The sequence below is a fragment of the Phocoena sinus genome, chromosome 15, assembly GCF_008692025.1.
Source record: "Phocoena sinus isolate mPhoSin1 chromosome 15, mPhoSin1.pri, whole genome shotgun sequence".
Classification (NCBI taxonomy): domain Eukaryota; kingdom Metazoa; phylum Chordata; class Mammalia; order Artiodactyla; family Phocoenidae; genus Phocoena; species Phocoena sinus.
In genome coordinates, this window is record NC_045777.1 from 78,441,575 (window position 1) to 78,461,967 (window position 20,393).

Genomic DNA, 20,393 nt, shown 5'->3' on the forward strand with positions numbered 1-20,393 from the left:
CCACTCGTGGGTGTGGATGGAGGCCGGAGGGCCACCTAGTACAGCGGCGACAACAAACACCGGGCATTCTCTCCATCACAGTACACACTTTGCACACATCCATCCATTCAATTCTCTCAATAACCCTAAAAGGTAGATACCTTAAGTATCCTCATTTTATAGATGGGGAAATTGAGGCAGAGAGAGGTATAATGACTTGTCTGAGGTAACACAGCTAGTAAGTGGCAGGGCTGGGCTTTGAACCCAGGCTGTCAGGCTCCAGCATCCAAACTCTTAATTGCCAGAGTGGACAGCAGATGCTGAAACGGGATTAGTGCCTCTGTGGGTGGCAGCCCTTGGCATTTCAGGCTCTGGATACAAATTCCAGGCACCTCCTTCCCAGCCTGCTGGCTGCACCTGGGGGCTTACGGGTACACAGTCCTGTGTGCTGAGGGTCCCCCCAGGTCTCCTCCGCCAGACTCTTCTGCCTTTGAAACTCCTCTCCGTCCCACCCCCTCCACCTGTCCCAGAGCCTGTATCCCAACACCCCTGCCAGGCCAGGCACTACAGATGCCCGTGCTTCCAGGGCTTATGCAGAAGGGCATCTAAGGAGCCCCACCTGGGAAAGTAGGAGGGACAGAACAATCCCTTCCCTCAACAGAACCTCCCTTGCCTTAAACCTCATGCCCCAATCACCCAAATCCTTTGCTGCTCCTCTCAGCCACCAGCCACCAGGCCTCCTGCCTCCTCTTCTGACTCCTATCCCCTGCCAATGCTCTTTCCCCTCCCTCAAGCCCCCTTTGGCATCCTGACAGCAAACTTCTACAGTGAGCTATCTGTAGCTCACTTCTATCAAGCTCCCTGCTCCACCCCACCGTCCAGGTGTCCCTCCTCTGTGCTCCCAGCTCCCTCATCACTGCACCCATCAAAGGCTGCTGGACTGTGCTCCGTGGGAGCAGCGAGGCCCCAGTCCTGTGTACCTGTCAGCCCCTGGCAGTGCAGGGCCAGGTGACAGCAGCTGGATGAATGAAGAGCTCATTGTTTACATTACAACTGGTTGGGAGTCTTGCCCCACGTGGTACTCCCTGCACCCTCCCCCTCCTCTGCCCACAACCCTAAGCCAGCACCACCCCCACTAGCCTCCCAGGGCATCTTACAGGACGGAGGGCAGCCCCCACCGATATTGGACTCCCACTTCTCACCCAGAAGGGAGAGGCGGCATCTCAGAGGTTGGGGGATTCGCAGCCCAGCCGGGTGTGTGACTCCCCACAAGGTGCCCCCTCCTATCCAGGGTGGGGCTGGGACTTGCATGGCAGTGCCCAGTGGGCACCCGCCCCGCCCAGGCCCTGCCTGAAGGACCCAAACGGGCGGGCCCTGGAGACCCAGCGAAGCATCCTCCGCGCGGCCACGGCCCCTCCCTGTGGGGAGGGCAGAAAATGTGCTGCCTCACCAGCCGTGAGCGCCAGCTTGGAGGCGGGGGCACCCCTGCGGAAAGCCGCCCCACCCCAGTCTCCCCCTAACCCCCTCCTTCATGCACTTCAACCAAGTTGTGCAAAGGGCATTGGCCAGGCGACCCCGGCCAGCGGAGCGGGGGCTCCGTGTCCTCCCAGATCCTGGGGCTGCGTAGCCGCGCCCACCAGGCTCACCCCACCACCACCCTCACCCCACCCCCCTCCGCCGGGCCTGTGAGCCCAGAGCCCCGCGGCGCGTCCAGCCGCCCAGCGCTGCCCTTGGGAGGAGGAACGGGCGGCTCCCCAGTATATGTGCCGAAGCCCTGTTGGGGGCACCGAGGGTGCCGGTGATGCCTTCACCGAGAGGACCCGCAGCCCGGGAAGGGTCCGCCAACACCAGCAGCGCCCCCTCCTCGCCTACAGGCGACGGGGAAGTTGGGGGTGCACCCAGGGCCAGCTCCCGCTCACGCCCACCCGCCAGCCCCCGGCCCTTAGACCTCCCCCACGCCCCGAAAATGCCTGCGGGCCGGCCGCCCCGCTTCGGACCAGGCCGGGGCTACCGCGGCCTCCCGCGTCCCTCGGTCCTTTGTTGCCCATCGAGCCCCCTCCCTCGGGGTCCCTCCGGCTGCTCCTACCTTCGCTCTTCCAGCATCAGGTTGAGCGGCGGGTGGCCGGGCACCCGGCCCCCTCCTCTCCCGGCCCGGGCGCCGCGGGGACAGAGGATGCTGCAGCCCCTCCCCGCGCGCCGCTGCCCACCGGCTGCAGCCCCTCCTGGCGCCCGGGGCTCTGCGTTCGCGCTCCGGGCCCGGGCCTCGCGCCGCGCGTGCGGCCGGCCGGGCGGCGGCGGGAAGGCGGGAGGCCCTGACCCTGGCAGCCCCGGCCGCCGCTGACCCTGGCAGCCCCGGCCGCCGCCTGCGCTCCCGGTGGCCGAGCGGAGCGGAGCTAAGGGGGAGCGGAGCGAGCGGCCGGGCTCCAGGAGGGAACAAAAGGGGCCGGCGCTAGGGCGGGCGCGGGGGGGCGGGGCCTGGCGCGGCGGGGGTCAGGCGCGCGCTCGCGCGGCCTCGCGTTTCTCAGGCTGCGGCGCCACGCCGCAAGGGGGCGGGCGGGCGGAAAACGGAGTGGAACCTTGTCCACCGCTTCCAGCGGCAGTCAATCGTGCGGCGTCCGAGGCGCGCCATCCCCTACCTCAGCTCTGGGCACCTATTGGTGCTTCAGTCGTGTTTGGCGGAAGAGCATCCCTCAGCCTTGCTCTGCTCACAAGGATGTCCCAGAGCACTGCGAGAGATGGAAGCTCGGGAAGCTGCGGAGAAGGTTGGGGAGGTTCCTGGAGTTTCCGGGAAGGCTTCACAGGGGAGGTGACGTTTGAACTGGACAGGAAGGGATGAGGAGGAGACAGGGTAGCTGACGTGCGAACTCCAGGTCTTACTGAGCTGGCCAAAACGGGTGGGGACAAATGGCACGGATGTCTTGGTGATTTTCTCCCAACACTAGTTTGGAAAAAGTGGTACCCAGGATACAGATTGAACCCTGCACCATCCTCCCCCGGCAGGAGCTGACTCCTACAATATCAGAGGATTGGGATAGCTACCCGCCTACCCCACATCCCCTACCATCCACCCCCTCCCAGGTAGGTCAAGGGCAGAGGCTAAGTGGCAGTCCAGGGATGAGAAGTAACTGAATCCCAACACCCAAGGTACCTGGCTGTGGTCGGCCTCTGTGCCTTTGTTCCCCCTTTTCCCCTTGATGAGCTAACCTCAGTTCCTTTGCCCTTGCTTGTTCCTCGTCACTTTCTCGGTTTGACAAATCCTATTTCCCCTTCAAAGCCCATCTCAAATTCACCTCCATCTCCCTTGCATATGGGAATGTGGGTGTGTCGTGAGAGGTGTGGTCTGTACAGTGAGACTGAGGAGGGCAGGCACCAGGCCCAGTCTTATTTATATGCCCTGTGAATAAGTGCACGGCCTGGCCAAGGGTCGACATTCAATGACACTTTTTGAATGGATGAATTTGCTAAGTTGCTACCAACCATCTCTCCACTGGTATCCATAATCTCTGAGAAATGAATGAACCTCTTTTTTTTTGGCCACGCTGCCTGGCATGCAGGATCTCAGATCCCCAACCAGGGATGGAACCCGTGCCCCCTGCAGTGGAAGCGCGGAGTCTTAACCACTGGACCGCCAGGGAAGTCCTCTTCACCTCTTGAGCTGAGTTTCCCCACTGATAAACTGGAGATAGTGTTTCCCTTCAGTTCAGCAAATCGGTCATGATATTGATGATGGAGTGTGGGCACTGGACCAGCCCTGAGGAGGTCTTCGCTGGTCAGGGGAGCCAGAGCTGGAGACCAAGGTAGGAGGAAGGTGCAGAGTGAGCCCAGTGGAAAGCAGGCTTCTGGAGGAGGTGTCAACAGGGTGGAAAGGGAGTGGAGAGGGCTGAGCTCAGGAAACATGGAGTGAATTGTTCCATGTGGCTGGGATGGACGGTCTTGATACTGAGACATAAGACCTTAGGCAAAGTGCAGTGGTAAGAATCCAGCTCCATCACCTACCAGCTCATGGGCAATCCTCTCTGGGCCTCAGTTTCCCCCATCTATAAAATGGAGCTAGTGACACACTTACCTCCTAGGGCTGTTATCAAGGTTGAATACGTTAATCTAGGTGAAGTGCTAAGAACAAATAGTGCCTGCATTCGTGAAATGTTAACTTTGTTTCAGGTGGCTGGGTTAGAAAAGAACTTGAGTGCCTATTAGGAGTTTGGATTTTCTCCTGTGCGCAATGTGTTCTAACAGGGACTTCTCTCACGGAGAGGAGGAAACACAAAGAGTAAAGGGGCAGGGCTTTTGCAGGTTACTCTCCTCTGAAGATTCTGCCTGGGAATTAGTGTGGGGTAGGAAGGGAGCCCAGGATGGCTACAAAGGCCAGGGGGGTCCTGATGACAGAAAGCAGATAGGACTCAATCAGAAACTACTCAGAAAGTTCTGGGACTTCCCTGGTGGTCCAGTGGTTAAGATTCCGCACTTCCACTACAGGGGCGTGGGTTCGATCCCTGGTCGGGGAAGTTCCACATGCCTTGGGGTGTGGCCAAAAAAAAAAATTATGAAAAAAAAAAAGGAAAGTTCTCCTGGCAGCCCATGCGAGCAGGCTGAAGCCCTAAGAGACCAGCTGGGAGGCTGGGAGGTTCCAGGCTAGAGCTGGGGGTCTGGAATTCTGTCGGAGAGGGGAGACAGCACAGAAAACAAAGGGAGAGGCCCAGGCCAGGGGTTCTTATAAGTTTTTAGGGCCACACATGCCTTGGAAACTCTGAAATCCATGGGGACTCTCCCCAGACACATGCAATATGCTTACACACATACACGCATGCACACATGTATGTGCACACGTGTGTGTGCGTGTACACACACACGGAGTTTTGCAGACAGCTTCGGGCAGTTCACAGATCCCTGAAGCCCACCTGGTCTGTACACCCAGGTTCTAGGGCAGGAGAGAGAGCTCAGAACAGACAGGGGGTAAGTGGGGTGTAGCAGAAAGTGTGATTTGCCCGAACTGGGGCAGGGCCGGGGAGGGGGGTTGACCCAGATCAAATGGCACCTGGGCCCTGTGGGCACCTCTCCCTTCTTCAACACCTGAGTCTTCTGGAACCAGGAAACTGGATAAAGTTCCCAGGACACCAGCCCATCAGGGATGGACTAAGAAGCTTCCTTGTTGGAAACAAAACCACCATTTAGTACTGGCCCCTCCTTGTACAGGTGGGGAAACTGAGGTCTAAAGAGAGACAGGGATTTACCCAGGTGCTGCTGTGACGCACCTGAGCTCACCTGTGCCACCTGGCAGGTTCAGTCACCCCTCTCCTGCCCTCCTCCCACCCCAGCCCCCACTGGCCCCCCTCCCTCACTGACAGCTGTTCCCCGCCCCCCCCCCCCCAGTTATTCAGAGCAGCAGGGAACACCACAGAGTCCTAGCTTCCCCTCACCTGAACGGTGGGCGGAGCTGCAAAGGGGCAACTCACCTGAGAGGTTCTGCCCTTGCTACTGCCAGGCTTGTTCTACGTGAGAGAAGATCCGCTTCTACCTTGCTGAAGCTTGGATTGGGGTTTTCTGCTGTAGATGTGGAGGGTGGAACTGGGCACGATGCCCTGGGCATCAGGCCTGGGGATGGGGGGAGGGGGGAGGACTGGGGGAGAGGGCTGTCCCCATAGACCTCTCACCCAGCTCTTTTGTCTCCACAGAAAGTGCTGATTTGGCCATCTTCTTGCTGACACTGGCCACGACTGGCAGCCCCACGGGAGGGGGAGTTTCATGGGAAGAGCACGTTGGGAACAGCCGGTGGGGGGGGGCCGGGGCAGCGCTCTCGCGGGGGCCTGCGGTGGGGCGAGAGGCCTGGCTGCCCTGCAGGTTGCTGCCTCCCTGGGATACTTTTTATTGTATAATTTTTTAGGACCAATAGCACATTCACATGATAGAATATTTTATAGCTTCTGAATTGCTGTTTACAAGGAATTTGTAATAAATAACATGGGAAACACTCCTGGATTTATGTCAAATGAAAAAAAAATGTACATATGGTACAATCTCAGCCTTGTAAACCGTCAAGGGGGAAAAATGTAACCGTGGTAGCCTTTGGGTAGGGGGAGCCAATGAGATTTTCCTCTTCCCTTTTCTGTGTTTTCCTACAGGCATGTGTTACTTTTAGAACTAACAAAAGAAATGTAAACCCAAACCCGTGTCTGTTCAAACGGTTGTTTGGATGTTGTGTCTCTGTTAAAAACACTTTGGATATTGTTGTGGCCTTGAGCTGGGAGTGACATCACCATGGAGACAGGAGCTGAGGCCACATCACTCTGAAGGCCACACCCTTACTTTCTAACGCAAGGAAGATGCCTGAGCCCAGTTCTTCCTCAAGAGGAAGCCGTGCCCCCTCCCTCCGCTCGGTACAGGCTTGATACAGCCCGTACCCAGGCTCGCTGAGTGACCCAAAGCTGGCATTTCTGACTACTTATTACAGAGTAGTTACATGGATTATGGAAATCCACAAAGCCCACCCAGCAGAGAACCAGCCAGGGCTGTTTATGCAGCGCTCGGTCTAGCGAGGGAGTCAGGTGCAACACTCCCATTTGGCAAAGACGCACAGGCCAGGAGTGGGAGGGCTTCAGAGAGGACCAGAGGGAAGGTTCGGATGTGGGGTTTGTTTTGTTTTTTTAATATATTTATTTATTTATTTTTGGCTGTGTTGGGTCTTCGTTGCTGCACACGGGCTTTCTCTAGTTGTGGCGCGCGGGGCCTCCTCTTTGTTGCAGTGCGCAGGCTTCTCATTGCGGTAGTTGTGCCTCGCGGGCTCTAGAGCGCAGGCTCAGTAGTTGTGGCGCACGGGCTTAGTTGTTCCGCGGCATGTGGGATCCTCCCGGATCAGGGCTCGAAACCGTGTCCCCTGCATTGGCAGGCGGATTCTCAACCACTGCACCACCAGGGAAGTCCTTGGGTGTGTTTTGATTGGAGGCTGTTGGCTGGGGAGGCTGGAGGCTGGGTAACTAGAGAGGGATGAATATCACCTCTGTGATTGGTGAGGGGAGCACATTTGGCTTTCGGGGATTGGCCCTAAACCGGAAGTAGAGGCAAAAAACTCAGGAAGCCGGCAGTTCTTGATCGAGCCTTGGCCATTCGGGGCCCATCGCTCCGGGGGTTACCATTTGCCTTCCTGGACTGGAGGTTTCAGGCTGTGAGTCAGTTGCTTTTTATATATGGTCTGGCCATTGTCCATTTGTCTATGCAGCCTGTCAGTATCAACTCCTGTGATCCTCACCAAATATTCTACAGCTGGTGGGATTACTATATCATTTTAGAGAAAAGGAAACCGAGTCACAGAGAGGTTAAGAGACGTGCCCAAGGTCACACAGCTTGTGAGTGCAAGGTTAACCAGGCCCCCGGGGTTCAGAGCCAGGCTCCCTCCGGCCTGTAAGGAAAGAGCAGGGAGATAGATGCCACCTTAAACTCCAGCCTGAGCTCTGTTTGCTCCCCGGCTTTATGACCCTGGGCCAGTAACACAGGAATCCTGCCTGCTCCACAGGGCTGCTCGCAAAGTGCCAGTTCCAGGCGTACACTTTGAGTGCCTATTGTATATGCTGCGTTGATGATTCGCTCCATGCCAGGCACCCTTCTAAGCACCTGAGATTCTGTAAGCTCACGTAATCCTCAGGACGCCCCAGGAACAGGGGCTGTACCCGCCCCATTTACAGGTGAGGTTCTGAATCTCGGCCAGGCTCACAGGCAGGTACGAGAAGCACCCTGTGGGATCCAGGTGTCTCAGGGCCAGAGTCTATGTTTTAATCCCTGAATTTCCTGCCTTTCAGATGAAGCAGTGGCTGTGAATACGCATCGGGGGGGCACCTGTGACCCTGGGGTGGCACAAGTCCTCCGCTGAGGCCTGATTGGCGGGGGAAGGCGCTTCTCCTTGGGCGACTCCTGAATGGGCTCCTTCAACGGGGGGCCTTGGAAATGGGGGACTGTGGAGGGAAGAAACCACCCCCTGCGTGGATGGACAGCACCCACAATCACTGAGAATCGGGTGACGTGCGGCTAAGGACTTTGCTGCTGACGTGGTTCCCGCTGGGGTGGAAATCTGCCTCTGTGGGTAGGGGCCTTAGGTGCCTGTGCCTGCCTCACCCCTGGGGTTACTTCCTCCCCGGGTCTCCAGCTGGGCCACAAGCACCCAGCCTCCTCTCGCCAAGGGAAGCCTCTAGAAGGTGCTGCCTACAGGGCCCCTCTGCAGTCCCTTGCTTTCCAACCGAGGGAAAGAGCCTTCCTTCCCAGCTGCTATCCCTCATTCCTCTCTCCACGTCCCCAAGTTTGCACATCTGTGCATTGCATCATTCGGCCGAGGTGGTAACACACCCTGGAATCATGTTTATTCCGTCTCTGTGAGCCTCTTGCCCAGGGAGACTGCCAGTGTCCTTCTCCCCAGGATGCCAGCTGCTGGCCCCTGCCCCCTCCCGGGCCGCCTGCCCCTCACAGGCTGCACCTTCTCCGCAGCCCCCGCCTAAGGGGTCATCTCTTTTGGTTTCGGTCTTTCGGGTCCTTCTGAGAAGTCACCCCGATCACCAGTCACCCCACCCCACCAGAAACACAAAACTTGAAACTGACAGAAGGTTACCAGTTTGTGATTTTACCATAAAAAGATGCTGGAAAAAAAACAACCGGGCTACCACCATCATTGCCTGCGAGAAAGGACATTTTAGCACCAGAAAAAGGTAAGAACGTCATTTTGGAATAAAAGCCCTTTGAATTAAGTAAACCTGGCTTTCTGGAAAACTTTCATTCACTTTGCGGCCGATGGAGGTCAAAGTTGGCAGCTGTTCCTGGAATGTTTGGGAACCAGGGTCCTAAGGAGGCTCACGCTGGCCCAGGGCAGTGACGTTCCTGGTCCCACCCCTCCTGGGGCTCTCGGCCACCTTGGTCGCCTGACAGAATTGCGCTGCCTGATCTGGCTTTTCTTAGACCAACCCACACACCCTTCCATCCTCCCCACCCTACCTTCTGGCACGCTCTGAGCTTTGGTGTCATTCCACCCCCAGTGTCTGTGAGCCAGATGTTTGGGGAGAAGCTAGGAGGTCATTTGTCCAACCCCTGTTGCTTTTCAGCAGGAAAGATAAAGTGCATTAGACAAAGCATCATTAGGAAAACCACCGGCAGCCTCCTTACTCTACAGCTCACCCCTGCAGCTTCATCATTCTTAAACATCCCACAGATGTGGTCCAGGTGTGCATAACATACAACAGTTAGAGCTCATATTCAAAATGCTAGTGTCCCAGCAACAAAACCCCTTTTACTGCTTTTAAATACTTTCACCACTTTTCTGCCCAGTGTGTCGCTACAAAATTGCTTGGAAAAGATGCAGACACAGTTTCTCAGTATAAAGTGATGAGAGCACTGATGAAGTTGTGGGCAGAGTGATTTGGGCCACATCTAATTCTCAAGGGCAGCTTCCTGGAGGAGGTGACAGCCCCGATGTGTCTGGAAGGATAAGTGTGGTGCGCAGGCAGAGGGGGCAGCCCAAAAGTGATGTTGGGAGGAAACTTGAAGAGCTCAGCCCGCAGAGCACCAGGGAACTGGGACTGAGGTGAGGGTGGAGGGGCAGCCTCAGTCTCCTTGTCCGCAAAATGGGAACGACAGGCTCCACCTCCACCTGCATGGACAGACAGACAGACAGGGTTCAAAGCCTAAGTGCTCTGATGGAGTCATGGTCAGGGTGCTTGGGGCCACGTCTCCCTCTCAGTTGCGGGGCTAAGAAGACAGGGAATTTAGGGCAGTGGGTCCCTGTCTGTAAAGCGTTGCCACGCCTGTCTTTTCCTGTTGGTTGGGCAAGAAGAGGCAGAAGCAGTGATGCTGGCTCAGAGTGGGCAGCTCTGATCGAGATTTAGCAGGGAGGAGAGGAGGAGGGGACCAAAATGAGCATTGTCCGTGTTTGGCAGGAGGGAGGGCGTCTGTGAATGTCATCAGTGAGCTGGCTCCTCTCCTCCGCCAGCCTGGAGAGCCGAAAGCAGCTCCTGCACAAACCCTCCGTGGGGCTCTGAGAAAGCCACCTAACAACTTCCTGCCTCAGTTTCCCCACCACACGCCACTGCTGTTTCTTCTCACGGCCAAGCTCCCCCAGCCCTCGCCACAAGGTCCCAGGGCTGGTGCCAGTGCAGGGAGGAGCCCAGGTCCTGCAGCCCCTCCGACGTGCTCCTTCTTCTCTCTGCAACTCTGTCCTCCCAGCCAGCGCCCCGAGCTGAAGTGTCCAGAGGCCCCAGGGCAAGTCAGAGGGGCTGTCAGAAATCAAGAGGGTATCATTGACCAAAGGCTCCCCAGAATTATCCACCAAAGGGCCTCCATCTATCAAATCAGGGGGTGCCCACCTGCCCACACCCAGCCTACAGCTGCAGTCTCCCCAAGTTTCTTGTCCACAAGGATCTCTGTCTGAGGCCCGATGTGTTGCTCGAGGCCACCCCTCCCCCTCTTGTGCCTGCCAGCTCCCCGCAGGTGAGGGTGCACTGGGGACAGATCACCCTCTAGCCCCTTTGCCCCGGGTTTGGGATCAGCACACTGACCCTGGTCTCCTCCCTGGAGCCTCGTGGAAAAACCAAGATCAGAGTCACAGCAAGGCCCCTAGACTGGGGTGGGGGTGAGGGGTGGAAGTGGGGCTGTCTCTAGATCAGGGTGGGAGTAGGGTGGAGGGTCTCTAGGTAAGCGTGGAGGTGGGGTGGGAGTGTCTCTAGATCAGGGTGCAGACGGGCGGGTGGAAAACAATAGAAAAAATATATTGGTCTCTGTCTCCCAGCCCCTGGCACAGAGCTCCTAAAATTCTTGCAATTTCCTAAGTGATAAGAGCACCAGGGGCATTTTTGTGCTGTTCTTTGGTATTTGACCCCCGGTTCCTGACACAGGGCTCCTGAAACCCTTGGAGCTTCCTGGGTGACAAGAGCATCTTCTGTTCTAATGAGCCAGCTCTGGGTGGACTCCTGGATGGGGTGGCTGGTCACCAGAAAGAACAAACCATGATTAAAGGCTTAGAACTTTCAGCCCCACCCCCGTAATCCTCCAAGAAGGGGAGAGAGGCTGGAAATGGAGTTAATGATCGATGGTGCCTACATGATGAAGCCTCCACAAAAGTCCCCAAAGTATGGGGTTCAGGGAGCTTCTGGGTGGGCGAACACATCCGCATTCCAGGAGGGTGATGCACCCCAGCTCCATGAGGACAGGAGGTTCTGCACTTGGGACCCCTCTGGACCTTCGGCTATATGTACCTCTTCAAGTGGCGGTTCATCTTTATCCTTTACCATATCCTCTATTATATAATAAACCTGTAAACATAAGTGTTCCCCTGAGTTCTGTGAGCTGTTCCAGCAAATGACTGAACCCAAGGAGGGGTCGTGGGAACGTCCAATTTACAGCCAGTTGATCAAAAGCACAGGTGACAACCTGGACTTGTGACTGGCATCTCAGGGTGGGGGGTGGGGGACAGTCTCATGGGACTCAGCCCTTAAATTATGGGCCAGATGTTTGGGGAGAAGCTAGGAGTGCTAACTCCAGGTAGAGAGCGTCAGAATTGAGTTAAATTGTAGGACCCCCGGGAATTCCCTGGTGGTCCAGTGGCTAGGATTCTGCACTTTCACTGACGAGGACCCCAGTTCAATCCCTGGTCAGGGAACTAAGATCCTGCAAGCCATGCGGTGTGGAGAAAAAAAAAAAAAATTTGGGTTTCCCTGGTGGCGCAGTGGTTGAGACTCCGCCTGCCGATGCAGGGGACACGGGTTCGTGCCCCGGTCGGGGAAGATCCCACATGCCGCGGAGCGGCTGGGCCCGTGAGCCATGGCCGCTGAGCCTGCGCAGCCTGAGCCTGTGCTCCGCAACGGGAGAGGCCACAACAGTGAGAGGCCCGCATACCGCAAAAAAAAAAAAAAAAAAAAAAAAAAAAAATTTGCAGGACCCCAGCTGGTGTAGCAGAGAAAATTGCTTGGTGTGGGGATCCTACACATCTGGTATCAGGAGTGCAGTGAAGTATCGGGTGGGAATAAAGGAGACACATAGGGGGCTTTGCCTACAGTGGGGAGTGTGTAGGTCAGGGTGGGGCTGGGAGGGTCTTTAGATCAGGGTGGGGCTGCAATCTTGCGCTCTGCTCCCAACTCCCTGTGTGATTTAGGGGCAGAGTTCTTTTTTTTTAAAATAAATTTATTTATTTTTGACTGCGTTGGGTCTTCGTTGCTGCGAGCCGGCTTTCTCTAGTTGCGGCGAGCTGCGGCTACTCTTCTATTGCGGTGCGCGGGCTTCTCATTGTGGTGGCTTCTCTTGTTGCCGAGCACAGGCTCTAGGCGAGCGGGCTACAGTAGTTGTGGCATACGGGCTCAGTAGTTGTGGCACACGGGCTCAGTAGTTGTGGCGCATGGGCTCAGTAGTTGCAGCTCACGGGCTCTAGAGCACAGGTTCAGTAGTTGTGGCGCATGGGCTTAGTTGCTTCACGGCATGTGGGATCTTCCCAGACCAGGGCTTGAACCTGTGTCCCCTGGGTTGGCAGGTGGATTCTCAGGCACTGCACCACCAGGGAAGCCCGGGGTCAGATTTCTGCCCCTACCATCCTGGTCCTTGGTTCATAAGATGGGAATAGGGGTGCGGAGGTGGGTGGTAAATTGCTTTTGGTTTTGATCATAAAATATCATGCATATAAAGCACATTTGTAGACATGGCTTAAATATAATAAAAAGAACAGCTATGTTAGGAACCCCTGGCTTAAGAAAGTAATGTTCCCTGGACCTTTGAACCCCCTACACCCACCTCTCCAGCCCATCCCCTCCTCAAAGGTACGAGATGCAAAAAGCCCAGAGCAGGCCTCCAAAAGATGAAGAGGTTCCAGGAAGCAGGAGGGCAGGGGCAGTGAACGAAGCCTCTCCACCCAGATGGGCTTCTCAGACCTGAACGGCTGCATGTCGGGGTGTGGGGGGCGGCGAAACAGATCCCTGCCTTGCTGGCGGGTAGCGCCAGCTCAGCCTGGGACCTGGGCTCCAGCGCCCCTAGCAGGGAGGTGAGGGACCCCTGCCAGCCCCACCTGGTCTCCCCTTCCACCTGGGCCCTGTCCCAGCTCTCTGTTAAAATCTAAGTATGGCCATTTGTCCTCCAGCTGGATGGTTCAGACCCCAGTGGTACTGAGGCAGGTGGGCTGGGGTGGAGAGGGCATCGCCCTGGTGCGGGGCCCGCTTTCTGGCCTGGAGGCCCTAACTCAAGGAGCCTGGAACTGAGAAAGAATCCATGGATCCTGTTTCCCCTCCCATGGCTGCAGCCCGTTCTCTGGTATATTCCTTCCTACCATCTAACCGGACTGAGGCCACAGACATCTGGGGCCCCTCATCCTGGCTGCCCCCTTTTTGCCTCAGAGAGGAGATCAGATGACACCTCGGACCCAGGTCCCGGGTACTTCCTGGGAAAGGGGACACAGAGGCGGTCCGAGGTGTCTAGACAGAGGCTGCGGGCAGAGGGGTAGGAGGGACGTCCGGGGAGCAACAGCCTCTCTACAGATCCTGGTCCTGCCACTGACTGTGTGACCCTGGATGACGACCTTCACTGCTCCGTGTCTCAGTTTGCCTCTCTGGGAGAGCAAAATAAGACAGCATTTTCTCCAGGGCTCTGCACGCAGCGCCTGGCCCTGGCACCGCTGCAGGTCCTCTGGAGGGGGTAGTAATTATGCTCTCAAGGAGCAGGGGTGCCAGGGATTTGTACCAGTGGCCCAGTGGGAGAGAACGACTCCAGTGCACTGCAAGGGCCCACCAAGCTCCAGCCAGGCAGGCTCTCCACACGCCCCTGAGGTTGATTCATCCCCCCACCAGCCCTGGCCTCTGTCCCCCCCCCCCCACTCCCTCCACACCTCCCCACGGCACTGCCTCCCCATCAGCTGCAGGACTTCCTGTGTTCCTGCCCATCCCGCTTCTCTCCTTCGCTTGGTGTTTCAGCTCAGATGTGGCCACCCCCTCCCTGACTCCCACCCTCGTGGGAGGGCAGATCCGGCCCAGGGCGGTTTGCAGACTCGAGCCCCTATCCTCTCCTCCGAGCCCAGGGTGAAGCGCGCGCATACTGGCCTCCGGCAGGACTAATTCTAGTAGATTCCCAGATGGTCCATTTAAGCCAGGAATGCTTGACTTCCTGTTTTGTTTTCGGTCAGCAGTTCTAAACCAGAACTTTCTTTCCCACAAGTAGTATTTCCTCAGGTTACTAACATTGTCACCCCACTTTGAAAACGGGGGAAATTTGGGGGACTTTTTACTTGGATCCGAATTAAAATTAAGGCCGTCCAAGGAAGCAGTGTAGGTTTAAAGCCCAGATCTGGACCTGTGACCTGGGTTCAAACCCCACCCCCGCCTTGAGGCACTTGCTGGCTGCCAGGCTTTGGGCTAATTGATCAGGGACTTGTTCAGTTCTCTCCTGTATAAAAATAGGAAGAAGGATTTCTCTGCTACAGACTTGTAGAGATTAAATAAAATGTTGCAGGAAATAGCTTCTAGCACAGAGCCTGGCGTAGGAAAAACACTCCATGTCCAAAGAAACAAAACTTCTCCCCGACCCACTCCCAACTCAGGTTTTATAGAGAAGTCAGAACCGAGAAAAAGACCCCGTGAGAGGCAATCCCGACGAGAAAGGCTGGCGAAGAAATTTTTTTAAAGAGAAGGTATCTGAAAGGCAAGGGAGAAAAATTGCTGAGGCTCAAAGAAGCAAGTCCGGCACCAACCTGAATCCATCTCTCTAATTAAGGAAGAATTTTGCGTCATTTTCCAGGAATTTCCACATCTTTGGAAGGAGCAAAGAATGTGAAATATTCAATCAACCTATAAGATCTCTATTACTCATGAGGAAGTTTCTATGGGTATTAAAAATATATGTATATATACTGCATATTGCCAAGTGAAAGAGCCAGTCTGAAAAGGCTACATACTGTCTGATTCCAAATATATGACATTCTGGAAAAGGCAAAACCACTGCGAAAGCAAAAATATTAGTGGTTGTCTGGGACTGGGAGGGAGAGGGAGGGAGGAGGATTGAATAGGTGAAGCACAGGTGATTTTTAGGTGCTGAAACTATTCTGTTAGATACTGTAATCGTGAATACATGCATGACATTATGCCTTTGTCAAAATCCATAAAACTGGTGAACATAAAGAGTGAACCTTGGGAATTCCCTGGCGGGTTCAGTGTTAGGACTTCATGCTTTCACCGCCGAGGGCCTGGGTTTGATCCCTGGTCAGGGAACTAAGATCCCACAAGCTGTGCAGCGCGGTCAAAAAAAGAAAAAAAAATCAAAAACCAAAACCCAAACAAACAAAAAAGAGTGAACCTTAATGTAAACTGTGAGCTTTACATAATAATAATGTATCGATGTTGGTTCACTAATTATAAGTAATGCACCACATTAATGCAAGATGTTAATAGTAGGGGAAGCTCTGTGCCAGGGAATAGGGTATAGGGGAACTTCTCTGTATTATCTACTTAACTTTCTGTAAAACTAAAACTGTTCTGAAGAATACTGTATTAATTAAAATTTTTTGTACTTGCCGGAAGTGTGATTCAGTGGAAAGAACATCGGACCAGGTGACAGGGAACCGCGGCAGATTATCACCGATTCGTTGAATGGCTCTGAGCAAGCTCCTTGCCCTCGGAGCCTGTTTCCTCATCTTTAAAGTGAGGGCTTTGGGCTAGATTATCTCTAAATACCCCCCTCTGGCTATAACATGCTCAGACTTCAGCATTTCTGAAGGATAAACAAGCAAAAGTCTTGAGTTTCTCAGGGAACAACAGCCTTATGAAAAGAGTTCCGGGTTCCAGGAACCCTCAGATAGTATGGAAACTGCTAAATCTCCCGCCCCGGGTCACCTTGACCGGGCCAATTCAAATTTCCTCCAAATACCACGCGGGAGGCGACAGCAACCGAAATGCTAAACTGCCTCTGGTCCCTACCAGCTGGCGGGGGTTTCTTCCCTCCTTGGCTCGGCCTGGAAACTCATATTTTATTCATGAAAATTGAGGCCCTGGGAGGCCTCGGCATAAACAGGATGTAAATATTTGCGGGTGGTTGTGGAGAGGTGGTATTTGATCGGGGACTGTCCAAAGTGGGGACCTCCTGGACAATGCTTACTTGGGACCCGCCCACCTCCGTCTCCTCTATAGGTTGGGAGTGGGGGGCATGTACAGGCTCCACCCCCTGATTGGAGACCGGGTTTGGGACTCCAGTGCCCTCCAAGTGAGTCGGGATGCCGCCTAACCTTACGGTGCATCCGGTTCCCCTAATCCCTTCACGGGTCCCTTCATCCCCTCTTCCTCGGTTTGAGACAGGATTGGCTTTCTGGCACTCGCAGAAGTGCCTGGCCTCCTCTCCAGCCCCTCACCTGCCCTTCCTGCAGCTGGGCATCCTTTGTCTCAGCTACTTAAGAGTGTCCCTAACAACCGCCCCCACCTCCCCCGTCATTCCCCAAACTGTACCTTCTCAGGGTTTTGTCCCTTTGTTTTTTCCAGTTGCTCCACCCGGTGCGAACTCACCTCTGTGAGCTTCAACTGATCTCTAAGACACCCACTCCAGATGTTTGCATGGACTAAACCTTTTCCTGAAACCCAGGGCGCCCCATCTCTTGGGCTCCCCCAGGAGGATAACTCCCTCTCAACTGTCAGGTCCCGGCCTGGGTCCTGATGCTTCCCCTCCAAATCTGGGTTTGGAGTCCCCCTCCTTGCATCCATGGCCTGGGATTTCCCTTATTGTAGCACCTGCAATGCTGAGCTAAAGCTGTTCCTCATCCGTATCCCACACTCTGATAGGGCCCAGAATTTTTGTTCCTGGTTCACTAAATAAATGCTTGCTGAATAAATGAACGGATGGATGGATGGATGGCTGAAGAGAACTCAATTACCACCTGTGTCTGTGGCCATCTCTTCTTTTTTTAAAAAAATAAATTTATTTATTTATTATTTTGTCTGATTAGGTCTTTGTTGCTGCACGTGGCTTTCTCTAGTTGTGACGAGTGGGGACGACTCTTCGTTGCGGTGCGTGGGCTTCTCACTGTGGTGGCTTCTCTTGTTGCAGAGCTCGGGCTCTAGGCGTGCGGGCTTCACTAGTTGTGGCTCGTGGGCTCTAGAGCGCAGGCTCAGTAGTTGTGACGCATGGGCTTAGTTGCTCCACGGCACGTGAGATCTTCCCGAACCAGGGCTCAAACCTGTGTCCCCTGCATTGGCAGGCGGATTCTTAACCACTGAGCCACCAGAGAAGCCCTGTGGCCATTTCTTCTTGCTACCACCCTCAGATGGAACCCTTCACTCCCACGCATCTGCTCCATGGATGTCAGACCCTACTCTTTTAGGGCCTTACACACACTGTGCACCAGCCTTTCTTGCTGTGTCTCCTCACCGCCTCACCCTTCAGCTTGTGTACTACACATCCCTGCACCCAGGACACTTCCTGGAGCATAAGAAGTTATAGTCTTGGTGGAATCAGGGTACAGAGGACTTTTGCAGTTACACCCTGCACCCAAGGGCCTCAGGTATGAAGAAAACATTTCCACCTGTGAGACACATCCTTCACGGAACTGATGCCCTCGGGGCTTCCCAAGGAATGTGGCGTGCTTGTGTGAGCGTGAGTGGGCATGCTGGGGCTAAGCTTTGTTTAAAATGTACATGATGTCTTCTTTAGATGAGACCCATGCTTGGCTATTTCTGGGATTAGGGGAAACATAAAATATACCCCCCAAATTGGAGCACCAGCCAGCTAGACTGGACCAACACGAACCATTCGCAGTGGATGTGGTATTGAAATGGTGGACATGACCTCAGATTGAGAAATAATGTCCTGGGGAGGCTGTTACTGAAAGAAATGTGAAACTGTTTAGATGAGGTTTTTTGAATGCAGTTAATCAACCCCTAATCGATCCTGTGAGGACACACAGTTTTCTTCAGTATAGGCCTTTTTTTTTTTTTTCCTATTAAAAAAAATTTTGGGGAGGGCCAGGTGGCTTGTGGGATCTTAGTTCCTTGACCAGGGATTGAACCCGAGCCCTAGGCAGTGAAAGCACAGAGTCCTAACCACTGGGGCACCAGGGAATTCCCGGGACTTCTTAAGTGGTTTTCCTGATCTGGCAGTCCAAATATCCCATGCCACAGAGTACCCAACAGGAAGCAAAAAAAAAAAAAAAAAATACCCCACAGATCAGCCTAAAGAGCCTGCCCTGGCTCTCACGTTCCTGCTGGGAGAATCCCCCCACCCCTACTCACACTGCTTCCCCCTCATTTATTGACGCCTTAGCAGAGGTTCAGCCCAGCTGCATGCCCAGGCCCCCAGACGTACTACATCAGAACCTCTGGGCCCTCTGCATTTGTGTAAAACTCTCTAGGTGATTCTCTGCAGCCAGGCTTGAGCAAAAACGTGCTGTCTCATTAATCATTCTCATACGTTAAAATGTAGTAATTTTAATATTACTGATAGGGACAGAGTAAAGGGACAGAGTACGTGATTGAATAGTTAATCCCACCAGGGGATTCTAAGTAAAGAAAAGATTATGGGCGACCCTGTAAGTTAATGATCACTCAAGAAAGCAGGTTTGCTTAACCACAAAACCAAGCAGGCTTGCTTAGCAACAAAACCGTGCGACAGAAGCATGAGACATGCCCCAAAACAATAAATGGTGGAATGAGACCCACATCCTGCCCAGTGAGCTCAGTAAGTTAATGATTTCTAGAACATGCTTCTCGGTGCCCAAGAAAAACAATAATATAAGGAAAAGGTGACATTATACTGAAACCTGAGATGATTTACCATATTTTAGTATATGTTACTGCCTCTTGCCTCTTTAACATTGCACCATGACAGTCCCGGCTTGACCACGTAGGGACAAAAAAACTCCCCCACCTGACGTGGAGGCGGAGCTCATGATGGAAGCTTGACGTCTACTCAAGAATGAGGGAGAGGGCTTCCCTGGTGACGCAGTGGTTGAGAGTCCGCCTGCCGATGCAGGGGACGCGGGTTCGTGCCCCAGTCCAGGAGGATCCCACATGCCGCGGAGTGGCTGGGCCCCTGAGCCATGGCCGCTGAGCCTGCGCGTCCGGAGCCTGTGCTCCACAACGGGAGAGGCCACAGCACTGAGAGGCCCGCGTACCGCAAAAAAAAGAAAAAAAAGAATGAGGGAGAAGGTGATCTTCTCCCCCTCCCCACTTTTCCTTTGATTATAAAACTATAGCCCACTAAATTCTCAAGGTGGCACTCCCTTGCCCACCTGCTTGTATCTCTCACAAGTGTCTTATACTAATAAACTCTTTCCTTACTTGTCACTCTGCCTCTCACTGAATTCTTTCTGCCCTGAGACAGAAGAACCTATGCTCTACTGAGCACTGAGACGCATTCTGCCGGTTTCATTACTGGTGGAGAGATTCCTGAGAGCCTGCATTTCTAACCTGCTCTCAGCTGGTGCCCATGCTGCTGGACTCTGGACCACAGCTGATGTGGCAAGACTTTAGACAGAATAATTTTCATTTGAAATGAGATATTTCAGACACAAGTAGCTCACAGGTAACTCTTGTTGTAGAAGGTTACAACTAACAGAGGTCCATGAGAGAAAGAGCTCCTTCTCCAATTCGCCAGCAATGCCTCCACACCACTGTCCTCCCCAGAGGGAAACACAGCTAACGTTGGTTGTTTCAGGCTGAGATATAGTTTCTTTTTAAATGCATTGGATTATGCTTTTCCTGTGAGGTTTTTTTTTCAGGAGGGGGCACGCGGAGATCTTTCCATTTCAGTATACGTAAATGGCCTTCATTTTTAAGGGACTGTACAGTATGAATATACCATAATTTACCTACTCATTCAACTACAGATGGACATTTCTATCATTTTCTGTTTGTTTCCATTCTAAACTGCTGCAATGAGGGAATTCCCCAGCGGCCCAGTGGTTAGGACTCCATGCTCTCACTGCCAATGGCCCGGGTTCGATCCCTGGTCAGAGAACGAAAATCCCATAAGCTGCTCAGTGCGGCCCCCCAAAACAAAACAAAACAAACAAAAACCTGCTGCAATGAATATCCTAGTGCATATATCTTTGTGAATATGTGTATTTCCTTCAGACAAGTTTCTAGAAGCAAATTCTGGGTCAAAAAAAATGTATAGCTCTAAAGCATCGGGACTTCCCTCGTGGCGCAGTGGTTAAGAATCCACCTGCCAATGTAGGGGACACGGGTTTGAGCCCTGGTCTGGGAAGATCCCACATGCCGCAGAGCCACTAAGCCTGTGAGCCACAGCTACTGAGCCTGCACTCTAGAGCCCTAGAGCCACAACTACTGAGCCTGTGTGCCACGACTATTGAAGCCCACGTGCCTAGAGCCTGTGCTCTGCAACAAGAGAAGCCACCACAATGAGAAGCCCACCACAATGAGAAGCACCGCAATGAAGAGTAGTCCCCGCTCGCCACAACTAGAGAAAGCCTGTGC

At 54.0% G+C, this 20,393-nt stretch overlaps 1 protein-coding gene across 6 annotated transcripts in view; it reads right to left on the bottom strand.

Moving 5' to 3' along the window:
* The window catches only part of CLIP2 (CAP-Gly domain containing linker protein 2), a 77,149-nt gene extending 74,394 nt beyond the window's left edge, over nucleotides 1–2,755 (bottom strand). For 5 of the 6 annotated variants that reach the window (XM_032604167.1, XM_032604165.1, XM_032604169.1 and 2 more), the window contains exon 1: nucleotides 2,066–2,413. The gene's annotated coding sequence lies outside the window, so the exon portion shown is untranslated. Of the gene's footprint in view, nucleotides 1–2,065; nucleotides 2,414–2,615 lie in introns of those variants that run through there. The other variant, XM_032604166.1, reaches the window with a different exon arrangement.
* Nucleotides 2,756–20,393: the final 17,638 nt, after the last annotated feature.